Raw genomic sequence first — 11,996 nt, 5'->3', positions numbered from 1 at the left:
TCAGACTCCCACACCTGGGCTTACGCCCCCATCTCTCGTCCACTTTCATGTAGGACATTTTTTCTCACTTTCATTCTCCACATTCACTGACTGTGCTTGTGTTTGACCCTCAGAAAAGATTCCCATCAACAACTCCTCTGTGTATCAGGGAATGTACTTGGTGCTGGTTCCTCGAGAAACGCCATGAGTCTGAAAGAGCAACTGGTGTTTAAAATCACCCTGAGATGTTGTGTTTGTAAGGCAGCTTCAAGAAAACACCGGTTTTCCTCCCAAAAGCCCTGATTTCTGGCATTTGCCTAATTCCTGCAGTGTAAATGCTCCTTGAGGGCTGTGAGAGCTGCCCACCACTCTCTCTCCTGTGACCCCCCTCCCCCATCAGCCTCCCTGAGTCCCAGCTGAGCACCTTTGCAGTTACCTGCGTGGATTACTTTTCCCGGATGTGCTCAGGGCTGTCTCAGTGGGCATTCAGTTCGCTGTGGCTCCTCGGGCCCAGAGCGAGGGCCCGCCTAGGGCCTGGTTTGTGCAGCGTGTCAGCCTGGGGCCCCAAGCGAAGGCCATGCCTCCTTTCCTAGCCTCAACTACCTGGCCAACCTGTGTGGGTAGCCCGAAGTCTCGAATGCACCCCACTCCTGGTCCCGGTCCCCACCCCCTCCCTGCCTTCCTGCACCTGGTCCGGGTCCTGTGCCTGAACTGCCAAAGCCACTGCCACCAAGAGCCACCGCTGTCCCTTCCTTGGCTGCCTCACCCTGTGAACATCCCTACTTCCCTCCCCCTGCGAACGCACACAGGTGAGCACCCTGTGCCTGCCATACCTCTGGCTCAGACTACAAGTTAGTGCGCTGCAACCACTGTAACGAGGTGTCCACCACCAGTGGATGCACAGGAGGCAGAAGCATCTCCCTCCCCCTGCCCTGTCTGCTCCAAGCGCTCCACCAGCAGCGACCCCCTGGTCCAGGCTCCCTCTCCACCTCCCCTGGCTTCCACCTTAACTGATCAGGGCCTGGGATCCACAGCACCTTGAATAAATCAAGAAAAAAACACAGGCCGATAATCTTGTTGAATATAGGGGCAACATTTCTCAACGAATATTAGCATGGCTAATTCAAGAGCACATCAAAAGCTCTGTTCCCCATGATCAAATAGGATTTAACACAGGGTCCAGAAAATTGGCAAAAAAGGTTTCAACTTGTGAAAATCAATAGAAGTTTTATTTATTATTTCTTAGAGAGGGGAAGGGAAGGAGAGAGGGATGGAAGCATCCATGTGCCAGAGAAACACAGGTTTGTTGCCATCTGCCTGGGCCCTGGCCTGAGACCCAGCTGTGAGCCCTGACCAAGAATGGAGCAGGGGACCCTTTGGTTCTCAGGCTGGTGCTCACCCCACTGAGTCACACCAGCCAGGGCTGACACCTGTGGAATTGTATAAACTAATATCCCTGCAATAAATTTCACTGTAAAAGACTAGTTTGGAAGAAATAAACACAAAACCATCATGAAAAACACTGCCTGGTGCCATGAATGACTGCTCTGTGTGTCAGATGATGGACCTGGTATGTTTGCTCCAGAAACTCCATGGGTGTGTGAAGTGAGACTCAGGTGGTATGTTCATACACCAGCTTTCAGAAAACACTGCTTTTATTCATAAGTCCTCATTTGTGGCATTTACCTAATTCCTGGGTGTAAATGCTCCTTTCTTTCTTCTGTTTTGGTTTTGGGGTTTTTTGCAGTTATTCTTTTTTTTATTTTAAAAATCTTTTAAAATTATTATTGTATTACAGTTCTCCCAATTTCCCTCCTCTGCCCTCCTCCCCCCATTTCACCCCTCCCCTTTCCAACAGTCAATTCCCTCCCTGTTGTCCGTGTCAGTGAGTCACTCATACACTTTCTTGTCTAGTCTCTTCCCCTTCTTTCTTCTTGAGGGCAGGAGAGCCACCCACCATTGTCTCCCGCATCCCCTGGTCTTTCTCCTAGTCCATCACCTCACTGAGTCCCAACCAAGCACATTTTCGGGCCCATCAGCTTGGTGAACTGCAGGCATTACTTTGCCCTGATGTGCTCAGGGCCAGCCTCCTGGGCTTATGCTGCACTTCGGGCTGGTGGGGCCCCAAAGTGGCTCGGATGTGTGCAGGGTGTCTCTCCCAGGCCCAAAGCCACTGCCGCACCACCTTTTCTGGCCGCCAGAATCCTGGCCAACCTGTATGGAGGGCCCCCACAGTTCCGGGGAGGCACTGCACCACAAACCTGTCCCCACCCTCTGGTCCCTGTCCTCCTGCACCTGGGCCTAGTACTCTGAGGAGACACCGCCGAAAGCTACCGCACTCCCTTCCCAGGCTGCACCAAAGCTTCTTCAAGTCAGAGCACCTCACTTCGCCGACCTCGCCTGGCTGGGACTAGAAGTTCGCCCATGTGTGCACGAGCTGGTCGCCACCAGATGCACAGGGACAGACACACTCCCCCTCCCCCCTCTGCTCCAAGTGCTTCACCAGCAAAGACCACCTGTCCAAGCTCGCCCTCCTCCACCCTGCTTCCACCCTAACTGCTCAGTAGCCCCGGGCCAGGCCACAACACTTCTCTCAGCAGCTTAGCCACAGCCCTGAGCACAGCCCAGCCATGGCCCAGCCCCTGCCAGCCTGCTGGGCCTGGTGCAGCCCACTAGGTCCTCACTGCGCCCAGAGCAGCTTCAACCCACTTGTTTATCAAGGCTCAGTTCTGGGGACCCCTGAGGACCCTGAGATGTCTCTGATCCCCTCAAGAGTGAAAGGAGGAGGCCTGAGACTAGACTGAAGTCAGCTGGGCCTCGGAGATGGCATGGGGGGCAGGTTCTTGTGTCTGTAAAAGTCATGGCCTATTTTTAAAAAATAACATTAAGAAAAAAAAGACAAAATTTACCAACTGGCCAGATACACTGAAAGGTGAGGACAAGATATACAACCTGAGAATCTTGCCACAAGAGGGAAACAGAAGCACGAAGCCAGTAAATCCACTCAAGTTCCCAGAAGTCCCAGAACATATGCAGGACCAACAGAAAGGGCAGCTGGTAAAGCTTGCAGGAGGTGACTGCAATGTCAGATACAAAAAGAGAACACAGCACTCCAAAGTACACGAAGAATCAAAAGCTGTGCCATCACCAATGACCATAAACGTCCCAATACCAAACCCTAAGTCAGGGAGAATAGCAATTTACCAAACACATAATTCAAAAAGACACTCCATGACTACAAGACAAAACCAAAAGACAATCAATAAAGTCAGGAAAACATTACAGGGACCAAATACCAAATTCAACAAAGTCGTAAACTAAAACCCGTAACTTCTAGGGCTGCAAAATTATGTGAATGAAATGCACAATGGTACAGAGAACATCAGCCAATGAGTAGAACAAGAAATAAAACAAGAGGCCAATATTTCTTATTCAATATAGATGCAAAATATCACAATGAATATTATCATGAGGAATTCAAGAGCACATTAAAACTTTTGTACACCATGATCAAATGGGATTTAACACATGGTGCTAATAATTGACAAAAATACTTTAACATGTGCAAATCAATACAAGTTTTCACAACAGTGCTAAAGTAAATGATATAAAACGTGCTTGTTTGAATAGATGCAGAGAAAACATTAGACAAAGTACAGCATTCATTCATAATAAACACTGTCAACAAATTGAGGGTGGAATAAACACACCTCAGAAAAACAAAGGTCACATGAGGAAGTCCACAGTTCACATCATACTCAACACTGAAAAGCTGAGAGTTTGTCTTCTGAGATCAGAAACAGGACAAGGAAGCCCACTCTCCCCACTCCTGTGCAACTCACACTAACTGTCCTAGGCAGAGTCCTCAGACAAGGAAAACAAACAAAGGGATCCAAGTTGGAAAGACAGAAATAAAACTGTGTGCGGGTGATATAATCTTATATACTAAAAATCACTGAACATTCCACCAAAGAACGGTTAAAACTAAAACACCAATTCAGTACAGTTGCAGATTACAAAATGACCATTCAAGAATCAATGGCATTTCTATATGCAATATATAAAAAATCTGGAAAAGAAATAAAGAGGATAATCCCATTTACAATAGCATCAAACAAAACAGATGATGACCAAAGTAGTGAAAGCACTGGACATTGAAAGCTCTAGAACTTTGGTAAAAGAAATTGAAAAGACACACAAAAAAAGTGGAAATATATCCTGCATTTACAGTTAGGAAGAATTCACTAAAATGTGTATACTGCCCAATCTACAAATTCAGTGCAAGCCTATCAAAATTTCAAATGCACTTTTCACAGAAATAAAAAAGGCAATGGTAAAATTAATAAAGAACCACTAGAGACCCCCAATAGCCAAAGTAATCTTGAAAAAGAAAAGAGAGCTGAAGGCATCACACTGCCTAATACACAAAGAATCAAAAGCTGTGCCATCACCAATGACCATAAACGTCTCAATATGCTACACAGCTATAATAATTAAAACAGCATGGAAATTGCAAAAAAACTACAAAGACATACAGACCAATGGAACACAATCAAAACCCCAGAAATAAACCCATGACTTCCGGTCATTATGGAGGTGTAGGTAGACACAATGAGCCTCCTCACACAACCAAAAGAAGGACAACAACAAATTTAAAAACCAAAAACAACCAGAACTGACAGAAAATTAAACTGTATGGAAGTCCAACAACCAAGGAGTTAAAGGGAAACATTCATCCAGACTGGTAGGAAATGAGCAGCCAGGTGGTGAGGACTCACCAAGAAGCAGTGGCTTGTGGCTGGGCAGTCCCATGTTCGCATGCAGATAAATGGGGAGGACACCTGGGTATCAAGATAGACCATGCAACCCAGGGTTCCAGTTTGAGGAAATAAAGCCTCAAAGCCTCTGACTGAAAACATCTGTGAGGGGTGACGGCACAGTGGGAGAAACTCTCAGCCTGACAGCTGAGTTTGTTGGAGAGACCCACAAGGTCCTAGAATGTACACAAACACACCCACCTGGGAATCAGCAACAGAAGGGCCCAATCTGCTGGTGGGTAGAAGGGGAAGTGACTGAAAACCAGCAGAGAGCAGAGCAAGTGGCACTGTTCCCTCTCAGACCTCTTCCCCACATACAGCATCACAATGCAAAGACATGGGTTGCCCTGCCCTGGTGAACACCTAAGACTCTGCCCCTTACTACATAACAGGCACTACAACACACACACACACACACACACACACACACACACACACACACAAATGGCCCAAATAAAAAGAACACATCAAAGCTCCAGAAAAAAATACAAGTGATGAAGAGATAGTCAACCCATCAGATGCACAGTTCAAAACACTGGTCATCAGGATGCTCACAGAATTGGTTGAATATGGTCACAAATTAGAGGAATTAAGGCTATGAAAAGTGAAATAAAGGAAAATTTACAGGGAACCAAGAGTGATGGGAAAAAAGCTACAACTCAATTCAACAATTTGGAGCAGAAGGAAGAAACATTCAACCAAAACAGGATAAAGAAACAGGAATTCAAAAAAAAATGAGGAGAGACTTAGGAACCACCAGGACTTCTTTAAACGTTCCAACATCCAAACCATAGGCGTGCTAGAAGGAGAAGAGGAAGTGCAAGAAATTGAAAACTTATTTGAGTAATAATGGAGAATTTCCCCAATCTGGCAAAGGAAATAGACCTCCAGGAAGTCCAGGAAGCTCAGAGAGTCCCAAAGAAGTTGGACCCAAGGAGAAAACACCAAGGCACATCATAATTACCTTAGCCAAGATTAAAGATAAGGACACAATCTTCAAGGCAGCAAGAGAAAAGGAGACTGTTACCTACAAATGAGTTCCCATTAGACTAGCAGCCGCTTTCTCAAAAGAGACCTTGCAGGTAAGAAGGGGCTGGAAAGAAGTATCCCATGTCATGAAAGGTAAGGACCTATACCCAAGATTACTCTGTCCAGTAAAGCTATCATTTAGAATGGAAGGGCAGATAAAGTGCTTCCCAGATAAGGTCAAGTTAAAGGAGTTCATCATCATGCAGCCCTTACTATATGAAATGTTAAAGGAACTTATTCAAGAAAATGACAGAATGACAGAAATGGAGATTACATGGAGGGTTATCAGCGGAGAACTAGGAGGGGGAAAGAGGGAGAAAAAGTACAGAGAATAAGTGGCATAGATGGTAGGTACAAAACAGGGGGAGGTTAAGAATAGTACAGGAAATGTAGAAGCCAAGGAACTTACATGTACAAACCATGAATATAAACTGAAGAGGGATAATGTGGGTGAAGGGGGTGTGCAGGGCAGAGGGGAATAAAAGGGGGAAATGGGACAGTTGTAAGAGCATAATCAATAAAATATATTTAACCAAAAAGAAATAAACCCATGCACTAAATATATATAATATATATAATATATATAATATATAATATACATATATACTATATATATTATATATGTTATAATATATATATAATATATAATATATGTTAAAGTAAAAAAAAACAGTATTTTAATCCAGTACTAAAATCTGCCATTTCCTTGTGCTTTCACCATTTACATTTAATGTAATCATAAACAAGTTTGTTTTAGGTTTCCCGTTTTATTGTTTGCATCTGCATGTCACATCTGCTGCTTTCTCTTCAAGTTTCCTTTTACTGCTCTTTGTGTTTTCAGATGGTTTTTTAGTATCCATTCTACTTTATCCACTGGAATTGTAACTGTAAGTCTTTGTACATTGTTTTATCAGTGACGGTTGTATTATAATATACAACCTAATTTTACAGATTCTACACAGAGGAGGTAATACTTAACCTCTGCAAGGTCAATGCAGAAGCCTCACAGCTGTGCAGTTCCCTCTACACCCACTGCCTTGCGCTGCCATTGGAATCTCTAGTCCATCCACACATCACACACCCCACCAGATGATGTGCCCATTTCTGCTTTCAACAGCCATGCCTGTTTTTTTAAAGTTGAGAGGATTAAAATAGGCTATTACATTTACTTAGATATTTACTTAGACATGTGTGTTCTTCTTTAACTCTTGAATTTCCAAGTGTTTTTTCTGAATTATCTCCTGTCTTCCTGAAGAACTTGTCTGTTTTAAGCAGTTCAGATGCTCAGGTTTTCTTTATTTCACTTCCTTTCCTGAAGAATATTTCCAGAAGAATTTCAGTTGAAATTTTCTCACCTATCAGGACTTTAAACTCTTCTGACCGTGATGGTTTCTGATGGGAAATCTGCAGTCACTCCATCCTGGTCTCTCCATGTGTGATGTGCCATTTCTGTCTGGGTAGATTTGATTTTCCTTCACTAGTTTGATGAGGTTCATGATGTGTGTGGGCTTGGTTTTCAATGATTCATAGCTGAATTCCTTGGGCAGGTAAATGTATGGCTTTCAAGAAATTTATGACATAGCTATCTATTTCTCTCAGTATGGTGTTTCTTCACTGTTATCATTGCCATTTTGCTCCTAGTTCAGGAACATAAACTGCCTCACAGATCCCTGACTCTGTCCCTTTTCATTTAGAAGCCTGGCTGCCCTCCACAGGGGCTCTTACCTGATGCTGCAGAGGGAGTTCCCAGTGTGAGAGGAAGAGCTCTGCTCAGGGGAGGAGGGGCCCTGAGGAGCCAGAACTGACCCAGAGGTTTCAAGGGGGTATGATGAAGGTGAGGCTGGTGCTGACTGATCCAAACAGGAAGTCAGTGAAGGGAACTGTTTGGGGAAAGAAACTCCAGGGTCCCAGCAGGGCCAGACTTTCTTGTGAGAAACAGTGACCAGTCTCCTCAGAACCTCCTCATGCCACCCTCCCCACTGGGGTCATCGTACCAGTGACAGCCCCACTGGCCCCTTCAGGCACCAAGAAGAGCATGGAACAGCCTTCCTTTCCCACTCTCCCATTTCCCTGACGATCATCCACTCCACCCCATGATGTCCCACTGAGCCCCTCTGGACAATGTCCCCCATCCATCACAAGACTCAATTGTCTTATCATCACATCAGCCTGCTTCCTGCAGCTCCAATCCAGGCCCCACACCTTGTTCAAGTCTGCTCCTCTCTCCACCTCCTGAGGACTCTTCCTATGAAGGACGTGGTCTGAGCTTGCCTGCTCCCTTCCTCCAGCAGTTGCCACCCTTAGAACAGATCCACGTTGCACCATCTGACATTGAAAGCTGTCAGTGGTCAGGCTGGAGCTAAACTCGCCAGCCCCAGGAAACACCAGTCACCCTCCTAAATTGAAACCACCACTTAACCACACTCCCCTCCACCACAAACCACCCACAGAAACTGAGCTATTTAAAAATCCTGCGCTTTCTCTGCTGTTCCTCAGCCACTCTGAACATAGTCACCTACTTCCCAAGATCAAGAAAAAACCAACAGCTGTCCTGCCTCATCCCAGTCAACTGTAAGTGCAGTTGGCATTACAAGTTTGTGTGAATGACTTAAAATACTGATCTACATGCCATCCGTGGGCCAGGTGAATGTTGGAATTTTATTTCTGATGGAGCTGATTATCAGTAGAGCCTGCTGGCATGATGTTTTCACAAAGGGGTAGCCTTTTTAAAACATAAATTTGTTTGTCCCACTGACTCCAAGATACAATCCAAACTATCTGCACGGTGCTCCAGATCCTGTGTGCCCAGGACACAGCCTTTGCCTGACTGCGGCACCTTCTCAGAACAGCCCAAGCTCTTTCTGGTCAAGGACGCCCCACTGCCCATGGTCTCTGGACTGATCCCTGCTCATGCCTTGGGTCAGCCCATCCCAAAGAAGGACACCCTCACAGCCAGGACCCAGGTTGCATGACTGTCGTCCTGTTACTGAACCTCACTGCCTTGTTCTTTCTCCCAACATGGACAGTCTCACCAGACTGTAACTGATCTGTCTGCCGTCTACATATCAGCCTGTCTGTCCTCATTCCTCTGAGCCCTGTGAGTGCAAGGACAGAGTCCAGCAGCTTCAGCAGTGCCTTTTCAGGGCCTGGCACCAGGACTGCAGAAGGTGACTGCTCACCACATGCTGCCTGATGGTCTGGCCAGTGGGAAAGAGGAAGAAAGACGGCACTGACAGGGTCTCAGTAGAGGGAAGTGACTTAACAAAGGACACAAAAATCAAGAAAAGGCAGAGTCACAACTGGAACAGAAATTGGGCTGCTCCTGAGTCCTGCCTGGTGTCCTCTACCCTCATGTTCTGGGACAGGTGTCACCCTCTGGATCTGGGTGTGATACAAGGTGGGTACAGAGCCTGTGGGGTCTGCTGAGACTCAGATCAGGCTGAAATCTCCAGTTTGCTGACTCCTCTGGCCCCTCCTACAGGGAGGGGCTACTTTCCCTTCCTGCCAGGCCACTGATGAGGAACCCATGACCTGTCACACAGAGCTGAGGCTGTGTTAACACACCATTCGTTACTCTGTGTTGCTGCTGATTTTATACATTGTCTGCGCACTGGTGACCATGACAGGGAGCACCACGACCCCGACCCTCACCATCCTTCTCTGTCTCGGCGAGCTTGGGGGAAAGATAAGGCATGGGATCCCATCATCTCCCAGGTGCTGGTTCCAAGGGGACCTGGGAATGATGAGTCTCAGTGGGAACACAACTTCTAGGGAAGAAGAGGTGGCTCAGCCTGAACTCTGACCTCAGGACTCAGGGGCCTAGAACAGGTCAGGAGCTTCGGTGTGTGGGTGAAGGAAAATCTCACAGGGACTCTCTTCCAGGGCTGTGTTGGGGCCCGTGGGACCAGGTCCAGACAGGTGAGTCCTCCCTCAGACCTCCTGCTTCAGCACAATGATGCACTGAGCAGCTTGGGGACACAGAGTGGGTCTGTGCTGATGGGGACCAGTAGGGAGGGGCCTTGGAGTGACAGCTGGGCAACTGAGGGGACAATGACACCCCCTAACACTGGAGGTCTGATTCCTTTCCAGAAGTTCTCCCCAAACCCTCCATCTGGGCTGACCCAGGCCCCAGAGTCAGAAAGGGGAGCCCTGTGACCATCTAGTGTCAGGGGTCTGCAGGCAGGTGGCTACATTCTCTATAAAAAGAATGGTTCTCTGACCTTGGAGAAGAGGATCCCAGAGACCTCCAGCAACAAGACCAGGTTCCTCATTCAGTCCATGAGCTCACAGCATACAGGTCTTTACCAGTGTGCATACAACACTGGGCATACACTGTCTGAGAGGAGTGAGGCCCTGCTCCTGGTGGTGACAGGTAAGGAGAACCCGGGTCTCCTTCCCACTGCGGGCTCCTCCTCAGAGGATGAAGGGGACAGACTGTGGCTTTAGGGGGGCCTCACCCCTCACAGCACACACCTGGTGAAGGTGAGGTGACTGTCCCCCTTAACTCAGATCCTCCTTCTCCCTCAGGAGAGCACAGTGCACCCTCCCTCTCAGCCCATCCAGGCCCAGTGGTGGCCTCAGGAGGGAATGTGTCCCTCTTGTGCAGCTCACAGTCCACACAAAGCCCTTTCCACCTGCTGAAGGAGGGAGGAAGTGAGCTGCTCCATAGCAGGAAATCAGAACAGAGATCCTATGCTGGGGCATGGCAGGCTGTCTTCTCTGTGGGCCCTGTGAACACCTCCCATGGGGGAACCTACAGATGTTATGGTTCCTCCAGCTCCAACCCCAATGTGTGGTCACAGCCCAGTGCCCCTCTGCACATCGAGGTCACAGGTGAGGTGGCCCACACTTGGCTTCAATTCTTTCCTGTCCCCAAATTTCTCATCTAAACCTTGTGCCTAGTAAAACCCTAAGGGTTGTGGGGTCACTGATAGGGGTTTACTGGGAACAGAACCACAGGTAGGAGGCTTAATAGGGACAAGTGAAAGATCTCCCTGGAGCCCCTGTGTGGGTAGTAGGTGTGTCTGTCCCCTGAGTGACAATGACCGTCTCCCCAGGTGTGTACAGGGAGCCCTCCCTCTTAGCCCAGCCAGGACCCATGTGCTGCCTGGAGACAACCTGACACTCCAGTGTTGCTCAGAGCCCAGCTTTGACAGATTTGCTCTGACCAAGGCCAAGGGGACCACACACCCCCAGAGTCTTCATGGGCAGCACAGCTCCGACTTCCCCCTGGGCCCTGTGAACCTCACCCATGGGGGCCGCTATAGGTGCTAGAGTGGTCACAACCTCTCTTATGTGTGGTCAGCCCCCAGTGCCTCACTGGACATTCTGATTTCAGGTGAGGAGCCCTGCCCTGCCCCCTGTCCTGGCTGCCTGCTCAGGGCTCTGGACTGGGGTCACCATAGTGGTGATGGAGTTGAGGTCAGGGTCTGGGAGCAGAGGCTGAAAGGGGCTGAGGTCTGGGAGAGGGAGTGAGAAACGGGAGGTGAGGGGTATAGAAAAAGCAGATGCCCACCCAGAGGGACTGAGAGAAGCTGGGAGGGGTCACAGACAGTGTCCCTGGGGAAGGACATGGTCCTTCAGCTCAAGGTCAAGGTCATGGGAGGAGATGTGACCTCCTGCAGATCACAGCCCTCCTCTCCTCAGCAATGTCCTGGAAACCCTCCCCCTCAGCCCAGCCAGAACCCTCAGTGCCCTGGGGAGCAAACATGACCCTGCAGTGTCACTCTGAGGTCAGGGCTGACACCTGCCACCTGCACAGGGAGGGGTCCCTGGATCCTCCCAGCAGTTTCATCTGCAGGACATGGCTGTCCTCTTTCAGGCCAACTTCACCATCAGCCCTGTGACCTGGAGCCACAATGGGACCCACAGGTGCTACAGCTCCCCCCTTCCATCTGTCACAGCCCAGTGACCCCCTGGAGCTCCTGGTCTCAGGTGAGGGACTCCCACCCCATGTCCATTGAGGGAGCAGACTCTGTCCCAGGACAGCTCTAGGCTGGGATGAGAAGGAGGATAAAACAATGAAGTCATCAATAGGGGGAATCCCACCCCATAAAGAGATGAAGAAGATGGGGAGTCCCCACCCTCTCCATACCTCACCCCACCTGAGGGTCCATCCAGTGCTGTGTGTGCAGGGAAGAGACTGAAGTGTGTAAAGGGACAACATTTAGG

At 48.4% G+C, this 11,996-nt stretch overlaps 1 pseudogene; it reads left to right on the top strand.

Annotated features, from left to right (window-relative positions):
- Positions 1–9,385: 9,385 nt before the first annotated feature.
- On the top strand, positions 9,386–11,736 carry LOC123822883 (annotated as a pseudogene).
- Positions 11,737–11,996: the final 260 nt, after the last annotated feature.

The sequence above is a fragment of the Phyllostomus hastatus genome, unplaced genomic scaffold (assembly GCF_019186645.2).
Source record: "Phyllostomus hastatus isolate PE091 unplaced genomic scaffold, TTU_PhHast_1.1 phas_contig_459, whole genome shotgun sequence".
In the NCBI taxonomy this organism is placed as follows: Eukaryota; Metazoa; Chordata; class Mammalia; order Chiroptera; family Phyllostomidae; genus Phyllostomus; species Phyllostomus hastatus.
The sequence above is the reverse complement of the archived record's forward strand: the minus strand, read 5'-3'. Positions and strand labels throughout refer to the sequence as shown.